The sequence below is a fragment of the Zootoca vivipara genome, chromosome 10 (assembly GCF_963506605.1).
Source record: "Zootoca vivipara chromosome 10, rZooViv1.1, whole genome shotgun sequence".
NCBI lineage: Eukaryota > Metazoa > Chordata > Lepidosauria > Squamata > Lacertidae > Zootoca > Zootoca vivipara.
In genome coordinates this window covers 17,611,116-17,628,019 of record NC_083285.1, presented here as the reverse complement: position 1 = coordinate 17,628,019, position 16,904 = coordinate 17,611,116, and positions in this window count along the sequence as shown.

The following is a 16,904-nucleotide window of genomic DNA, read 5'->3' as shown; positions in this document are numbered from 1 at the left end:
AATAAGATGCGGCAGGGGGAAATGCAATATAGCCTTCTCCAACCTGGTACCCTCCTGACATTTTGGATTACAACTCCCATCACCCCTAGTCTGCATGGCCAATGGCCAGGAATGATGGGAGAGTCTGAAACATCTAGGCTGCACTTGGTTGGGAAAGGCTGGCGAAATGGGAAATCTAGATTACTCACACACACACACACACACACACACACACACACACACTTCTGTTATCTCCTGTGGCGGAGCTTCATGCTCTGGCACTGGGGCGGAGAGCAGGCTGGGGCATGGCTAGCACATGTCCCGGGGACGTGGCAAGCTGTCTGCAGGGGCATGGCACGCCGCCTGCAGGGGCAGCCTCGATGGCACCCCACCAGGATTGTGGTGCGCCCCCCTGCCCCCCCTCTTCCTCCACCAGTGCTTATCCCCTTAAGGAATTACTTCTCTGCTAACAGCTTCCCATCCCTCTTGAAGGGAAGAGGAACACACCAAGGAATGAGTCTAACATGGAGAATGGACACAGCAAAGGTAAGCACCTGTGAAAAGGATAAATAATCAAGTTCCCGGGTGAAAATGTAAAAAGGATGTAATATAACATTGGCATTGAAGGGCTTGCTTAATATACACCACTATGCTGAACATTACCCAACCCAGTTTCCAACGAAACAGCCAACAGACAATATTCTCCAGGCAATAGGTGGTATTCAAGTAAGTTTTGCTCAGAGTAAACCTACTGAAATTAATGGACATAATTTTCATTCATTCCAATACAAATATTCTGAGTAAAACCTGGATGACTACCACCCATTGTTTGAATCATGGCTTTTCTGACACAGCAATATTTGCCCTCTAATTCACATTTCTCCACTCGGTTTCTCTGCCCTCTAGGCCAGTATGACAACATCTGCAAAACTCTAGTTTTGCAGTCACGCAGATTATGTAATGTTGTTCACTGTTAGTCTAGTAAGCATAAATGACTGGTAGGAACTAAGAAACATTGACCTCAGTGGACATCTGTTAATGCCAGCACATAATCAGCCTGATATATAATCCAGTTAAACTGCGGTATTAAGATTTATGTAGATATAGTCCCATTGACTTTCAGTACTTTGACTTAACTGGCTTGTGGATTGGGCTGTTAAGAGAGCACCCAAGAGGAATCGGATACACAGCACTTTTACAAACGAGGCATGAACTGCATGGCATCGGAAGGAAGGAAGGAAGGAAGGAAGAGTTTGTATGAACAATCTGACAAACAAGAAATTAACAGATGCAGCATCTGTTTAGAAAAAAAATAGACACAATAATGGATTTGTGTGTTTTCTTTTGGAGGGGTGGAATCCTTAACTTTATGTGTTTGTCACTTTTAAATTAATGAGCCAACACTTTGTACGGATCAAGGGCTTTCGCGACAGCCCTCTTTGCTTCTCTCCAAGGCTGCAAAGGGTTGAGCGAGGGAGAACAACACACACCTTCACCTGCTCTTTCTGCCAGAGCAGTTCCCACTTTCGAAAAGGCAAGCGGCTTTTTAAACCGAACAGAAAGAAGACTCTTCATCAGTGGAAGACGGTTGGGATAGACATCGCAAGTCAAACTCTGGCTTGGTGCACAAGTCTTTGTCTGCGTGTGGACTACATTGTTCAAACGGTGCCTTCAAACTATAGAGAATTGAAATGCCCATCCTATTGACTCTTAGCAATCAAATGGAAGTGTTTATTGGGGACCCTCAACATCATATGAGTCCTGCTGGATTGAATGACAGATTTGTCTAGTCTAGTCTAGTCCTAACCAACAAGCTTCTGCCCAGAAGCCCACAAGCAGGGCTTGAAGTCAATTATCCTTTCCCACTTCTGATGCCCTACGAATGGCATTCAGTGGCATCTTGCCTCTAAACACAGGGATTCCATATGGCCATCATGACTAAAGGCCATTGATAATACTTATCCTTCATGAATTTGTTTAATCCACTTTTAATAAGAATTCTGTTTCCAGCCCCTGAATTCATTGGACCCTGGCCAGGGTAGCTAGCCAAAGGAAAAGATAATCCATAGCACACAGACGATGGTGGGGAGAAATATTTTTGTGGGAGGGGAATTATGATGGGCAGAATAAGTTGTCTGCTTCTAAATATTTCCACCTAAGTAAGAATTTCACCTGCCCAATGTCAGAGATAGGGGTGCTTGAGAAACGGGATCTTTGCATTCTCTGATGAAACAGACCTGAGCTAAACTTCCTGAATTAAAATGCAGAATGGATTTCGCACTTTGTTGGTTTCCATGATACTTTGAGATAAAAGATGCTTATCAGATGTGTATTTTCTAAGAAAATGCATTCAGAATTATGGATCCTTCTCATCCTGGAGAGTAGTGACTAGTGGGGTGCCACAGGGTTCTGTCTTGGGCCCAATCTTATTCAACATCTTTATCAATGACTTGGATGATGGGCTTGAGGGCATCCTGAGCAAGTTTGCAGATGGCACTAAATTGGGAGGGGTGGCAAATACCCCAGAGGACAGGATCACACTTCAAAATGACCTTAACAGATTAGACAACTGGGCAAACAAGATGACTTTTAACAAGGAGAAATGTAACAAGGAGAAATTTTAACAAGGATTAATGTAAAGTACTACACTTGGGCAAAAAAACTGAAAGGCACAAATACAGGATGGGAGACACCTGGCTTGAGAGCAGTACATGTGAAAAGGATCTAGGAGTCTTGGTAGACCACAAACTTGACATGAGTCAGCAGTGTGATGCAGCAGCTAAAAAAGCCAATGCAATTCTGGGCTGCATCAATAGGAGTATAGCATCTAGATCAAGGGAAGTAATAGTACCACTGTATTCTGCTCTGGTCAGACCTCACCTGGAGTACTGTGTCCAGTTCTGGGCACCACAGTTCAAGAAGGATACTGACAAGCTGGAACGTGTCCAGAAGAGGGCAACGAAAATGGTCAAAGGCCTGGAAACGATGCCTTATGAGGAACGGCTTAGGGAGCTGGGTATGTTTAGCCTGGAGAAGAGAAGGTTAAGGGGTGATATGATAGCCATGTTCAAATATACAAAAGGATGTCATATAGAGGAGGGAGAAAGGTTGTTTTCTGCTGCTCCAGAGAAGCGGACATGGAGCAATGGATTCAAACTACAAGAAAGAAGATTCCACCTAAACATTAGAAAGAACTTCCTGACAGTAAGAGCTGTTCGGCAGTGGAATTTGCTACCAAGGAGTGTGGTGGAGTCTCCTTCTTTGGAGGTCTTTAAGCAGAGGCTTGACAGGCATATGTCAAGAATGCTTTGATGGCGTTTCCTGCTCGGCAGGGGGTTGGACTGGATGGCCCTTGTGGTCTCTTCCAACTCTACGATTCTATGATTCTATGTATTTCAAGATGAATCTTCATATGGATTATTATTTTATTGCAAATTAAGGTGATGATGTGATGGATTTATGAAGGAATGCATGACAAAATGGCATGAACTGAAGGTAGAGTGATTCATCCATCCCTTGCAGAGAAACAGTGCAGAGAGCAGTAACCCAAAAGTATCTGTTTTTAAAACTAAAAAAAACCAAGTTGAGTGCTGAAATTTCCATTCCAAAGCCTTATGAATCCCATCCACCCAAAGCAGAAGTGTGTGTGAATCATAGAGCACTCATGAAAGATGCTGAACGTAACCTATAAGGATTTGTGGGAGAACCCATGAATGTGCCTCTCTTCATGCTGTTTCTATAATGTATTGACCTTCTTGGCTTGCCATACCAGGAACTGCTGAGTCAGCTCTTAGGAAGTGTGCTTAGGAAGCACACAACAGGGACCTCCTCAAATATCTTCTTGGGAAGACTGAAGACCCCTCCGCGTTGGCTCCTATGGATGGCTGCGTCTTAACTTTCCATAGCTTCTAAAATACTTGGGTCTTAGGGTCTTTCATCTTGCCTCCCCCCCCCACTTTCATGCAGACCAGACCTAGGATGGATCTACACCGGAGGGGGGGGGTGAAACGTTGCAAATAAGTCATAAATTAAATTGCTGGAACAAAAGAGAAAAATCCTATTTAAAACCGCATAGAAAAGTTTTGTGCTCTACAGCACCATCTGGTGTTGCATGTTTATAATGCTGTTTTTTGACTAACGTGGCTGGGTCCCTACAGGCATAGAAACAGATTGAGCTCTTAACAAACAACCCTTAACAAGAATGAATGAAAGAGGATGCAAGGTGGTTAAGGATAGAGCGAAGCCACTGGAAAAGTTTAAGTTCGCTTCCAGGCAGTCACAATTTTGCAGAAGGGTATTGCATACAGGCAAGAGGGTGCAACAAACACACTTTAAAGGAGTGGGCTTTCTGTGATAAGTGATGGGAAAACACACTTCAAAGTGTGGGGAAATGATTAATGGGAACACATCTGGGATGCGTACACACCATACACTTAAAGTAACTCCCCCATGCAAAACAAATCAGGCCGGATGCTCATCGGGAAGTAACCTAAATCAGCCAAACATAAAAAGTTGCAAAAAATTTACTCTATATGGCTTTTACACATTGTGAAGATTATTGTGACACTGATCGTAAATTAATAAGTTACATTTCAATCATCCTGTAAAGCCAGAGATTTTTTTTTTAATTTTATTTCACAGATGACAGCTCTCCAAGTAGCTTGGTATATTTTACTTCCTTAATGAACGTGCATGCCATAAAATATGCCAGTCTAATATGCTAGAATAAAACAATAAATATGCAAATGTGCCATACTTCAATACTTTGTGATATATGGTAAAGCAAACCCTAATCCATCAGACTTTTCTAATTACAGCATCCCATCTATTAAGAAATACATTAGAACATTGCTAATATAAAAATAATTGCCTTGGTGGAACACATTTTATATCACAGCAGGGCTATATTTGTTTATTTTCTTTCTGATGAAAATTATGGTCAAAACATTGCTGCACATATGATTGCAACGTGGAGGGTGGCTGGCTGAAGAGTAATTTCGGCAATTAAGTACAATTTTGTAAACTTCTGAAGAGAAATTACCTTTCAGATGACTGCATTCAAAGATAAGCGTGTGGCTTATTAAGCCCTCCTGGTAGTATTTTCAAACAATTAAACGTTAAGGAAATTAATAGCTTTGGTGCCAGTCAGCAATTGTTAGCTAACTAATCAAAACATTGTGCTAGTTTCCTCAGGACCTGAGAAGGTCCTCATAGGAAGGCAGATCACATAGCAGGTAATACTCACAATGAGTGGAAAAGTTTTCACAAGCTTTGACATGGTAGAAAGAGTCACAAATTAAAAGCATATTACACGGCACACTTCGAAGGATTTTACCTCACTTAATTTAAGATGCCAAAACTAAAACTAGCCTGCAATTTTATTCTGACATTTCATCTGTCTGGCGCATAAGGAAGGGTTATCACGACCCCAAGCCCCCTGCTCACGACAATTATTCAGGCCTACGATTTTACTTTTGAAAGGCTCGTTTCTTTGCCATTTCTCGCCTCTCCTCCTCTCCCTCGGTGCACCAAGTCAGCATGATATTAAAAGTGATCTGGTTTATTTAAGAAATGATGGTACTTGACGGTCATCTCTTAGGACAGATTAAGGCTTAACTCTGACGCTACAGATTAAGTGTATTTAATGTTCCTGAAAGTACAGGCTGTTTAAAACCCAGTTAATGAAAGTAATTTGCTGTAGGTATTTGGATTCTTTGTATATATCTAAATACACTTGTTCATTATCTTTCCCTCCCCCACTTTCAGAGTTTGACTTGTTCTCTTTTTGTGTGTGTATCAATTAAGGAAACACCCCTACATTCCAAACCCATGGGTGACGATAAAGTACAGTGAGTTCTACCTGTGTTCCTCTTCTAGCACAGGGATTTATGAAATCAGTCTCTGCATTTCAGTACTAATAATATTTCTCAACACAAGAGGTGGGGGACCTTTTTCACCTCCAGGACCACATGCCAATGTGGATACATTTTTTTGGGGGGGGGGGCATGCCAATAATGGACAGAGCCAGAGAGCATAGTAGGTGGGGCCAGTACCCCCCCCCCCAAATGGGTCAGGCCAGAGCTGAAAAGTGTTCTATCTTAAATTATCTAGAAGAAAGAACACCCTGCTTCAATTTTCACTGTACCTAGCAGTCTTTGCTGTACAACAGCCATCTTAATTAAGCCCCACTGCATATAAGACATTATGTAGATGATTTTTTTTTTAGTAGCAGGCCAATTCTGCATGCACAACTACTTTTCTAGAAAGCATATGAAACCAATTCCTTTCTGACTTTACTGTACTACACACACACACACACACACACACACACAGAGAGAGAGAGAGAGAGAGAGAGAGAGAGAGAGAGAGAGAGAGAGAGATGAAATCTAGCAGCAGCAACAATAAAAAACACCCCACACCCATTATTTTCCCCAAGTCCTTAAATCAGGTGTGTGGGGGGTGGGGAGAGATATGATTTATTTGAAGAAAACTAAACACTTCCCTTGCCAATTGTCTTAACTATACAGAAAGAGAGGTTGGGAATGCCTTCAAAGAAGGAGCAAAGCACACAGCAATTTTATTTTGAGCAAGCTGGAAAACCGTGTTTATGGAAAACAATCTTACTCTGCTACAAGTGATCGCCAAAGAAGAAGAAAGAAGATATGTACAGGTTGCCTTTCATTCACCAATATAAGTAAATACCAAGATACTGTACATACTAAATCCGCCCTGTGATTCTCCAATATTCTTTCCCAGTGTTTTGCTTTCTGTATAAACTGTGATCCAATGAACAATGATCCAATGAGAAATGTGATCCAATGAACAATATCTTGGACTTAGCCATGTGCCCCACCTTCAAGTCGCACCTTCACTTTACCGTCTGTCAAAAAAAGACTCTTCCTGAGATTGTTTTGAGGACAGGGATGCCAAAAGATAAAATATTAGGAGGCCCAGGTTAGGGCAGTCCCCTCTAATATTTTATTGGGGGGGTCTGAAGGGACCTCGGCCCCTACCGGTAGGAGTTGGCTCCTGTGTTTGAGGATGAAAACGATAGTTGCCTATGTTAACAATATGCTAAAGCATTGCTGTTTGCTGCAGAAAATTAATAGCCAAAGACGGACTAAAACTAGAACAGAAGATGTGATATATGATGCTCATAATTACACAGACGGAGCACATAACGCTGTGAGATTCATCATAAAGTAAATATAGCCCCACAGCTTTGGAATAGAACATGTAATAACAGGTGTGAAAGTTAAAAATGATATTCTTATGATCTAGCACAGGGCTGAGGGAGCTGAGGCCCCACAGATGTTGTTGAAATCCAGCACCCAGCAGCTCAAGACTGATGATCAGGGATTATGGGAGTCAGGGCTTTTTTTCAGCTGACACTCCCCTAAAAAGAGCTCAACAAGTTCCAGCACCTCTTTTTCTAGGGGGGGGGGAGCCCTGATGCAAGTTATAGTCCAACAACATCTGGAAGGCCAGAAGTTCCTCATCCATACTCTAGTTCTAATCCAAGAATTCCTAGAAGGATGTGCCCATCTTCATGCTATTTTACAAAGTCTCCTGGATGGAAATGTCTATCTAATAGTACACTGCTAATCAAGTTTCATGCATGGTATTCCTTATTCCCAACGGATGTACTTCCCAACCTTTGCTAATGCTTTGGTAAGTAAGTTTAAGATTCTTTTCTCTTGTAATTCAAGTCTTTTTCTTTCATTTCCGACAAATAGTATTTGTGCAAAATGGCACGGTGGATTGCAAGCAGAAGATGAGCTTATAAATCCATTGAACTTAGACCCAAGCTGTAGTTCACATATTTCTGACAAAATTAAATAACACATTTTGGAAGTGTGTGAATTTTCTGTCATAGGTAATTTTTCATGTCCTCTCACACAATGGAAGTGTAATATTCTCCGTAGATGCCACTGTAGTGCACTTTAATGGTAAGTAAAACCCTTATTTAAAAATAAAAGAAAGAAAGAAAGAAAGAAAGAAAGAAAGAAAGAAAGAAAGAAAGAAAGAAAGAAAGAAAGAAGCACTAGTCTCATCTCATTGAATAGCAAACCTAAAATTAAACTTGTCAACCACTTGAGCGTTGGGGACAGTCATGTTAAAGGAAATTGCTGCCTCACTTAAAAAACAACTGCTGCATATTTGAAGTTTCATCAGTAAGAAAAGGGATGGCAGTAGTGCTGTGTTGAACATTTATCTTGTATTTCTCCCCTTGCCATTCTCCATCAATTAATAAGAAAATAAATTGCCTAGGGCTGTTTGCAGGTGTCTATTCTTCCATTCTACAAATCATCTCTTCAGCATCCAAGATGGCCATGCTTCAAATGAAGTCCAGGGTCTTTTTCTCATAAGGAAACACAGGCAGCCACACACATACAGCCTCCTTAGCCACCTAACAATGATAAGGTAAGTTCAAAGCCCTACATCCATCAACCTTCTAAAGAGCCCTGCAAATGAGGCAGAAAACTGTCTCTTGCAAAAGAAGACACTTTCAACACAGCTCTTCATGGCACTTCCTGGACATCTCCACCATATTAAGCAGCATATGGGGAAACTACAAAAGTCACTTCCTAACAAGCTATCTTGAATTCTCATTAGAGACATCTTGGAGGACAATTCAATGGATGTTTGGCATCACATACTTTCCCCAATACACTACAGATATAGTGAGGTGACCTAAGTTCAAGGTCAGAAACCTCATGCGAGCATCCCCATGCGACCAGGAGTAACAATGCACTGGTCCATTGTGCTTTTGTCACCATCATTTCCCCTTAATAGGATGTGTTCGTCAGAGAACACCATGAACTTTGGTCTACACACGTTGAGTAGAAGAATAACATAGACTCTTGAGATGCAGGTGTTATTATAGGGCAGGTGTAGAGTATTTGTTCCGAATTCTGTCTCAAGTTTTTAACAAACTCAGCGAATCAAGCAGAAAATTCCAAAGCCACTCTTCTCACTGCTACGGTAATTGTTTTGTGGATCTAGACCAGGCACCCCCAAACTGCGGCCCTCCAGATGTTTTGGCCTACAACTCCCATGATCCCTAGCTAATAGGACCAGTGTTGAGGCATGATGGGAATTGTAGTCCAAAACATCTGGAGGGCCGAAGTTTGGGGATGCCTGATCTAGACAAATGCTTATGTAAAGGAGCATCAGAAAGTGTGCACCCAAAGCACTAGTCTATTTTGCCCCTTCAGTACTCTACCGCCTCATTCCTACTTCATCCTGCTGCATGTGGATCAGGCCTCACCTTGGATCTATTCAAAGGAATCTGGCTAAGATAGGTAATACCTCCTTGGAGGTTTTGTCAGTTGCAACACTAGGGCCAGGAATATAGAACTAAAGTCAGCATTGATAGGGGATAGTCATCTTCCCCCACAAGGATTATCTACTGGGACCTGGGGCATCCCAGTTGTTTTTGGATTCAAACCACCCTCAGACCCAGCCAGCATAGCCAATAATCAGGAAAGATGGAAGATGTAGTCCAATAACACCCAAAGGACCACAGGTTGCCCATGGGTTGTCGTAGTCTTGTGCTGAGCAACAATGAACAGAGCTTAGTGGAGCAGGAGGCCACCCAACCTCTGAGGTGTACTTCCCTGCAGGCAAGTCAGTATCCAAAGCCAAGTCCAATCCTAGGGTTGGGCAAACAGCAATTCACATGGTCAGATGGTCCAGGGGTCAGGAAATATGATGGTCAAAGAGTCAAGATGAGCAGGAAGCAGCAAAGTAGAGCCAGGAACTACAAGTGTTGTTTCCAGCATCTGCCTGCTGCTGGAAGCTCTGCTTAAGAACCCTGAAGCCAGCTGGTTCTCATCATTGCCTTCTCCTCTGTCTCCTTGAAGGCTGATCAGTTGCAGGTGGAGTCACTCTGCCTTCTCCCCCTTCAGGTTGATGTTCAGCAGGTGAAGCTGACTCCTGGCCCATGATACGGGTCAGGTATATGTTCTCCCTAAATACAAGACTACAAACCACGAATCACTCATGGTCCAGTTTCTGCCACCAGAAACTCTTGTGACAACCAGTCTTTTGATTTCCCCCCATACATGTCCCTGTTATTTGCACGCTGGATATTACACTGTGGTATTATCTAATATTATTAACCTCAAAGGAAGTCCATTTAAAAAAAATTATGAGCTTCTGTACTGGGAATATTTAACTGCTCTTAAAACTCATATTAATGTAAAGAAAATTAATGATAAGATGTTAGAATGAGACACCATCATGCATACCATCAAAGATCAGTAAAGTGTGATCCTCATTTCTTGCATGGGTGAGTGCCAGAACCAATTAGGCCCTCATATATTATCGGCGATAACAATGTTATACAATAAAGGTCACACAAAATTGCATGTGTTGGTTTATATTGTATTAGACTGATGATAAAGAAGTAATAAGGCAGTCAAGCTTTCCAGAAGCACAGATTCTCAGACTGGGGACTCTAAATTCAGTTGAAAAATAGTCAAAGCAGCACAATGTTGATTCAGATCATGTAATTCAATTAAGGGAGAGGCTTGAATTGAATGGGTCCCTTCTTCAAAAATAGCCCATGAGCATGAAGTTGCTCTGAATTATTTTATCTAGACCTGCAGTGAGAGGAGAATATGGTTCTCACTAGAAGGTGACCTTTTAATACTTTACCAATGAGAATACTCCTCGAGATATAATACATGATCTAAAGCAAGAACAAGCTAAATACCTTTCATAACCATTGTGTCTTAGAATTATAGGACCTTGCCGAAATGATTTATGGAATGCCACATAGTAGTGCAATAGTTAAAGCTAACGGATATGAGCTGTCAAGATGCTGTATCTGAAATTATGCTCCTTTCTAGGTGACTAGCCCTATAAAGCAAGGACTAGCATTTTCTCCCTGTTCCTTTTGTATTGCTAGGAATAAAATACATTATGTCACATACTCTCCAGTTTGTACATCACTAGGGTGTACTTTAAATTCATCAGTGGTGATCATCTTGGAGTTGCCACACTTCTGGATTTTCCCATACATTCTGCTCAACAACATTCAGGGTGTCCTTGTTTTTACTTTTTGAAATATGGCAGCCCCAGATCATGATGCCATTAATAACAGAATCCTATAAAGAGTCACCTGATGCACCATATGGATGGGTCACTCTTTAATGCAGGGGTCAGAAACCTGAAACCTTCCTCATGTTGCCAGAATACATTTCCATCATCACTGACCATTGGCAACATTGGCTGGGGCTAATGGAAGCTGGAGTCTAATATCATTCAAAGAGCCACAAGTTACCCACCTCTGCTTCATTATCAACAAAAGTAATCACATTACTTCACATACATTGTCTCCGTAATCCCTATGATGACACATACAATAGTTCAGTATTCCTGTTCTGCAGAGGTAGAATAAGGATGAAATTAACGAGGCTGCAACCTGATCCTATATAGTTATTCATCTTGTTGCTAGTTTTATTTATTCTGTTGCTGTTTTTAAGTCATTGATTTGTTGTCTTTTTTCATTACTGTAATGGATAGATGGAGAGACAAGGAGACACTTACACTTTTATTAGTCTCCTTGGATGTTTGGATTGAAAAGCAGGATTTAAGTGTTTTAAAACAAATATATGGTACCTTGTCCTGAGCTGATGGATAATTTTGCATCTGTAGATTTGAAGAGCTAGCCATAACCATAAAAATCTACAGGGTCCTGAATCCAGCTTATTATGGCCTAGAATTCTAACTTTACTACTCAGATCAATCTTATGAACTTAATATGCTAAATTACTATGAAAGGCCACAGTATTTTAAACATAGGGGGGGAGTTAACAATATTTTTAAAATATGGTCAGATCGGTTTAAAAGTAGAATGCCATCACAATCTCAACGTTCTGCACATTCAGTGTGTGCAAAGTAAATAATATTTCTGAGAACATTAACTAGGGTGCAATCTTGGGAAAAATCAATCATCCTTGAGACTGTGGTCCTAACCACACACATAAGGGAGCGGGTCCCACTGCTAGTCTGTGTTGACAAGATTGAACTGGATGGACCAATAGACTGACTCAGAATAAGGCAACTTGCTGTGTTCCTACGATCCCTTGTTTAGGATTGTGCTGTGTGCAATTCAGTGCAGTGAGATGGGATAAATGAGCAACACAGACTTTTGTTAACCACCTCCATTGTTAACCACTGGTGTCTGATGGCTGCTAGCACGAAAGAGTAGGATTGTGCCATAAATGATATTCTACACCTGTTGATTAATAATTAATCCTGACAGTTCTGACTGGAAACAAATGCCTGGGAGAATATAACGCTTCCAATTATGTTATCAGCATACTTAAGAACGAAGACTGTGATCCATACATGAATTATGCCAGCAAACTTTCACTTAAGATTAGCATAGCAATTCTGAAGCCAAAAGAGAGAGATTAAGGCAGCTTAACAGAAAGCATGCTTGTTTAAATCCTTTATATATCCTACCATAAAGAGTAGTCGAAATTCAAAAAGGGCATTTTTATCAGCCACCTGTCAGTCAGCTGCTCACCAGAATGTTCAGAAAATGTGAATAGAAAAGAAATCAAATGTACCTCCATACAAACCCATGATTTATCAAAGTTGTGAAGCTCCAATACTGAGGTTTCATACAGCAGTGGTCTTTTCATTCCTCTTGTTGGGGTTTAAGAAGGACACCTGAAGATTCTGTGAAATCTGGAATTGGGTTACAAGCAAAGGTGATTGTGTCGATCTGAAAGTGTATTTCATTGTAAAGTCTTCTTTCAAGCCTGCTCTTTGTGTGGTCACTCATGCATTTCCTTGGATGCTGAGCCATTGTGTGGTCAGCCATACCATACGTTAAACACCTACAAGAATAAGACTTGCCTACTTTGTAAATTCACTGAAGTACTTTATCCAGAATTAAACAAATTGAAACCACTAAATTTGATGGATGTGGACATCACTGTGAACCATTTGGTTCAGTTACAACATTGACTTTGCTGTGTGATTTGTAAGAAAAAATGCTCATGTTTTAGGACTGAAAGGTAGGATGGCAATCTAAAAAGAGAAAGGCTCCATTTAATCAAGAGAATTAGTGACACAAATTAACTGCCACATTGTTATCTTTTTGCGCAAGGTCTCTGATTCTGCTCCCTGCAAAACTATTGAAAATAATAGTCGCTGTGGATTGAACCTATTGGCACAATCCCTTTGGTTTACGACTGCAAAAAAACCGAGACCTTTACGTGATTGGGCCAAAACACACAGAAGCAAAGCCACCGCAATATTGGTCGGTGAAACTTCAGAGAATCAGTGCAACTAGAAAGGGGATAGATCTCCCTGAAAACATCTCTTATCTAGGTGTTCCAGACAGAATGCCTTCAGTGGTTCTGCCTTCTGATGATGAAAGAAGTAGGTGCAGGAAAAGGGGGTGTCCTCAGTGGGCCCCCTTGACTTGTGAGAGGTGGGACAAGCAAAATGTTGTTGGGCTGCGTCTGATGCTCTTGGATAATCTCTGCAAATTGGAAATGGCAATGTTGCTAGGACAGTGGCTCTCTGCTAATCTGGCAAATGTCCAACTTAGCCAACCTCTGGAGCCAGCCCCGATGAGGTCACAAGTTTCTGTACCTGCCTAGATACAGCTTCAGGGACAGTGCTAACCAGTCTCTTTCAACACCAGCAGGAAAGGATTAGAAAGCCAGAAAAAACAGCAATACAATATACCAGTGATATCATCTGAGGATAAACTTTTGCATTGTCTGAATTACTTGAGTGCCCCTGCATGAATTCCAACTAATGCAACATTTTCACACATAAGAGAACAAACAGTGTGAGATTATAGGGGGGATTTTAACAAAGAAAAATATGCTTTTGATCTGAAATTACAATGTTTAAGGAAAAAGCAGCATGCATCCTTTCTTCTTCTCTCCCTCCCCTTTATTTTCCTGTGCTCGTTTTCTCCTCTGACTGGCAGCCTAAAACATTGTATTGGTTTCCAGTACAAAAGAGTGTTTCAAAAATTATTAAAGGATAACCTCTGAAATCTTAATTTATGCTTTTGCTTGCTTGTTTTGTGGGTGGTGGAAATATAGCGCTACAACACCGGTTTGGGGGGGGGTATATATTTTTCACCAGATGCCCAGAGGAAAGCGGGTACTTTAAAGAGGCAGGAATATACTAGCAGGGCACATAAAACCCATGTTCTGATTAGAAGGCTATGCAAATAGAAGCTTCAAATAAATGAACACCGCTAATTAAATTAGGAATGTACCACTCGCAACTCAACAGGCTAAATGCAGCCCCCCCCCAGTCATATAATGTAGCCTGACAGGAGTTTGATGCTCCTCCTGTATTTACTGTTTCAAGTGGGCAGCAAAATTTGGAGTTCTGTTCAGCCTTGATGGGTCACCCAAGATGGATGGCTGGGTGGCTGAGTTCAGCTTGAGTCCTATGTTGTGAGCATTCAATTGGTTAAACATCTTCCTTCAAATCAAAATTAATGGAAAGAGATAAATTGTATCCAACAAAAACAAAGGCTTTGCTTTAATGAGAGAAACTGTTTTCCACCCAAATAATCATTAATAAATCATCAACGTTTTCAAGAGTTGATAAAAATACATTAGGGGAAATCATCATTCACATTGATTGTTTAGGACACTACTTCAATAGTGTTAACACTAACAGAATTTTTTTTTAGAACATACTTGTTAATTTATTCTATTTTAATTTGCTAGTGTCAATAAAAAAAAGTTACATGCTTTTTCTAGATGTTGTTGTTGTTTAGTCGTTTAGTCGTGTCCGACTCTTCGTGACCCCATGGACCATAGCACGCCAGGCACTCCTGTCTTGCACTGCCTCCCGCAGTTTGGTCAAACTCATGTTCGTAGCTTCGAGAACACTGTCCAACCATCTCGTCCTCTGTCGTCCCCTTCTCCTAGTGCCCTCCATCTTTCCCAACATCAGGGTCTTTTCCAAGGATTCTTCTCTTCTCATGAGGTGGCCAAAGTATTGGAGCCTCAGCTTCACGATCTGTCCTTCCAGGGAGCACTCAGGGCTGATTTCCTTAAGAATGGATAGGTTTGATCTTCTAGCAGTCCATGGGACTCTCAAGAGTCTCCTCCAGCACCATAATTCAAAAGCATCAATTCTTCGACGATCAGCCTTCTTTATGGTCCAGCTCTCACTTCCATACATCACTACTGGGAAAACCATAGCTTTAACTATACGGACCTTTGTCGGCAAAGTGATGTCTCTGCTTTTTAAGATGCTGTCTAGGTTTGTCATTGCTTTTCTCCCAAGAAGCAGGCGTCTTTTAATTTCGTGACTGCTGTCACCATCTGCAGTGATCAAGGAGCCCAAGAAAGTAAAATCTCTCACTGCCTCCATTTCTTCCCCTTCTATTTGCCAGGAGGTGATGGGACCAGTGGCCATGATCTTGGTTTTTTTGATGTTGAGCTTCAGACCATATTTTGCGCTCTCCTCTTTCACCCTCATTAAAAGGTTCTTTAATTCCTCCTCGCTTTCTGCCATCAAGGTTGTGTCATCTGCATATCTGAGGTTGTTGATATTTCTTCCGGCAATCTTAATTCCGGCTTGGGATTCATCTAGTCCAGCCTTTCGCATGATGAATTCTGCATATAAGTTAAATAAGCAGGGAGACAATATACAACCTTGTCGTACTCCTTTCCCAATTTTGAACCAATCAGTTGTTCCATATCCAGTTCTAACTGTAGCTTCTTGTCCCACATAGAGATTTCTCAGGAGACAGATGAGGTGATCAGGCACTCCCATTTCTTTAAGAACTTGCCATAGTTTGCTGTGGTCGACACAGTCGAAGGCTTTTGCATAGTCAATGAAGCAGAAGTAGACGTTTTTCTGGAACTCTCTAGCTTTCTCCATAATCCAGCGCATGTTTGCTATTTGGTCTCTGGTTCCTCTGCCCTTTCGAAATCCAGCTTGCACTTCTGGGAGTTCTCGGTCCACATACTGCCTAAGCCTGCCTTGTAGAATTTTAAGCATAACCTTGCTAGCGTGTGAAATGAGCGCAATTGTGCGGTAGTTGGAGCATTCTTTGGCACTGCCCTTCTTTGGAATTGGGATGTAGACTGATCTTCTCCAATCCTCTGGCCATTGCTGAGTTTTCCAAACTTGCTGGCATATTGGGTGTAGCACCTTAACAGCATCATCTTTTAAAATTTTAAATAGTTCAGCTGGAATATCATCACTTCCACTGGCCTTGTTATTAGCAGTGCTTTCTAAGGCCCATTTGACTTCACTCTCCAAGATGTCTGGCTCAAGGTCAGCAACCACACTACCTGGGGTGTACGAGACCTCCATATCTTTCTGGTATAATTCCTCTGTGTATTCCTGCCACCTCTTCTTGATGTCTTCTGCTTCTGTTAGGTCCTTACCACTTTTGTCCTTGATTATGGTAATCTTTGTACGAAATGTTCCTTTCATATCTCCAATTTTCTTGAACAGATCTCTGGTTTTCCCCATTCTATTGTTTTCCTCTATTTCTTTGCATTGCTCATTTAAGAAGACCCTCTTGTCTCTCCTTGCTGTTTTTTGGAAATCTGCATTCAGTTTCCTGTATCTTTCCCTATCTCCCTTGCATTTTGCTTGCCTCCTCTCCTCCGCTATTTGTAAGGCCTCGTTGGATAGCCATTTTGCTTTCTTGCATTTCCTTTTCCTTGGGATGGTTTTCGTTGCTGCCTCCTGTATAATGTTACGAGCCTCCATCCATAGTTCTTCAGGCACTCTGTCCACCAAATCTAAATCCTTAAACCTGTTCCTCACTTCCACTGTGTATTCATAAGGGATTTGATTCAGATTGTATCTTACTGGCCCAGTGCTTTTTCCTACTTTCTTCAGTTTAAGCTGGAATTTTGCTATAAGAAGCTGATGATCTGAGTTACAGTCAGCTCCAGGTC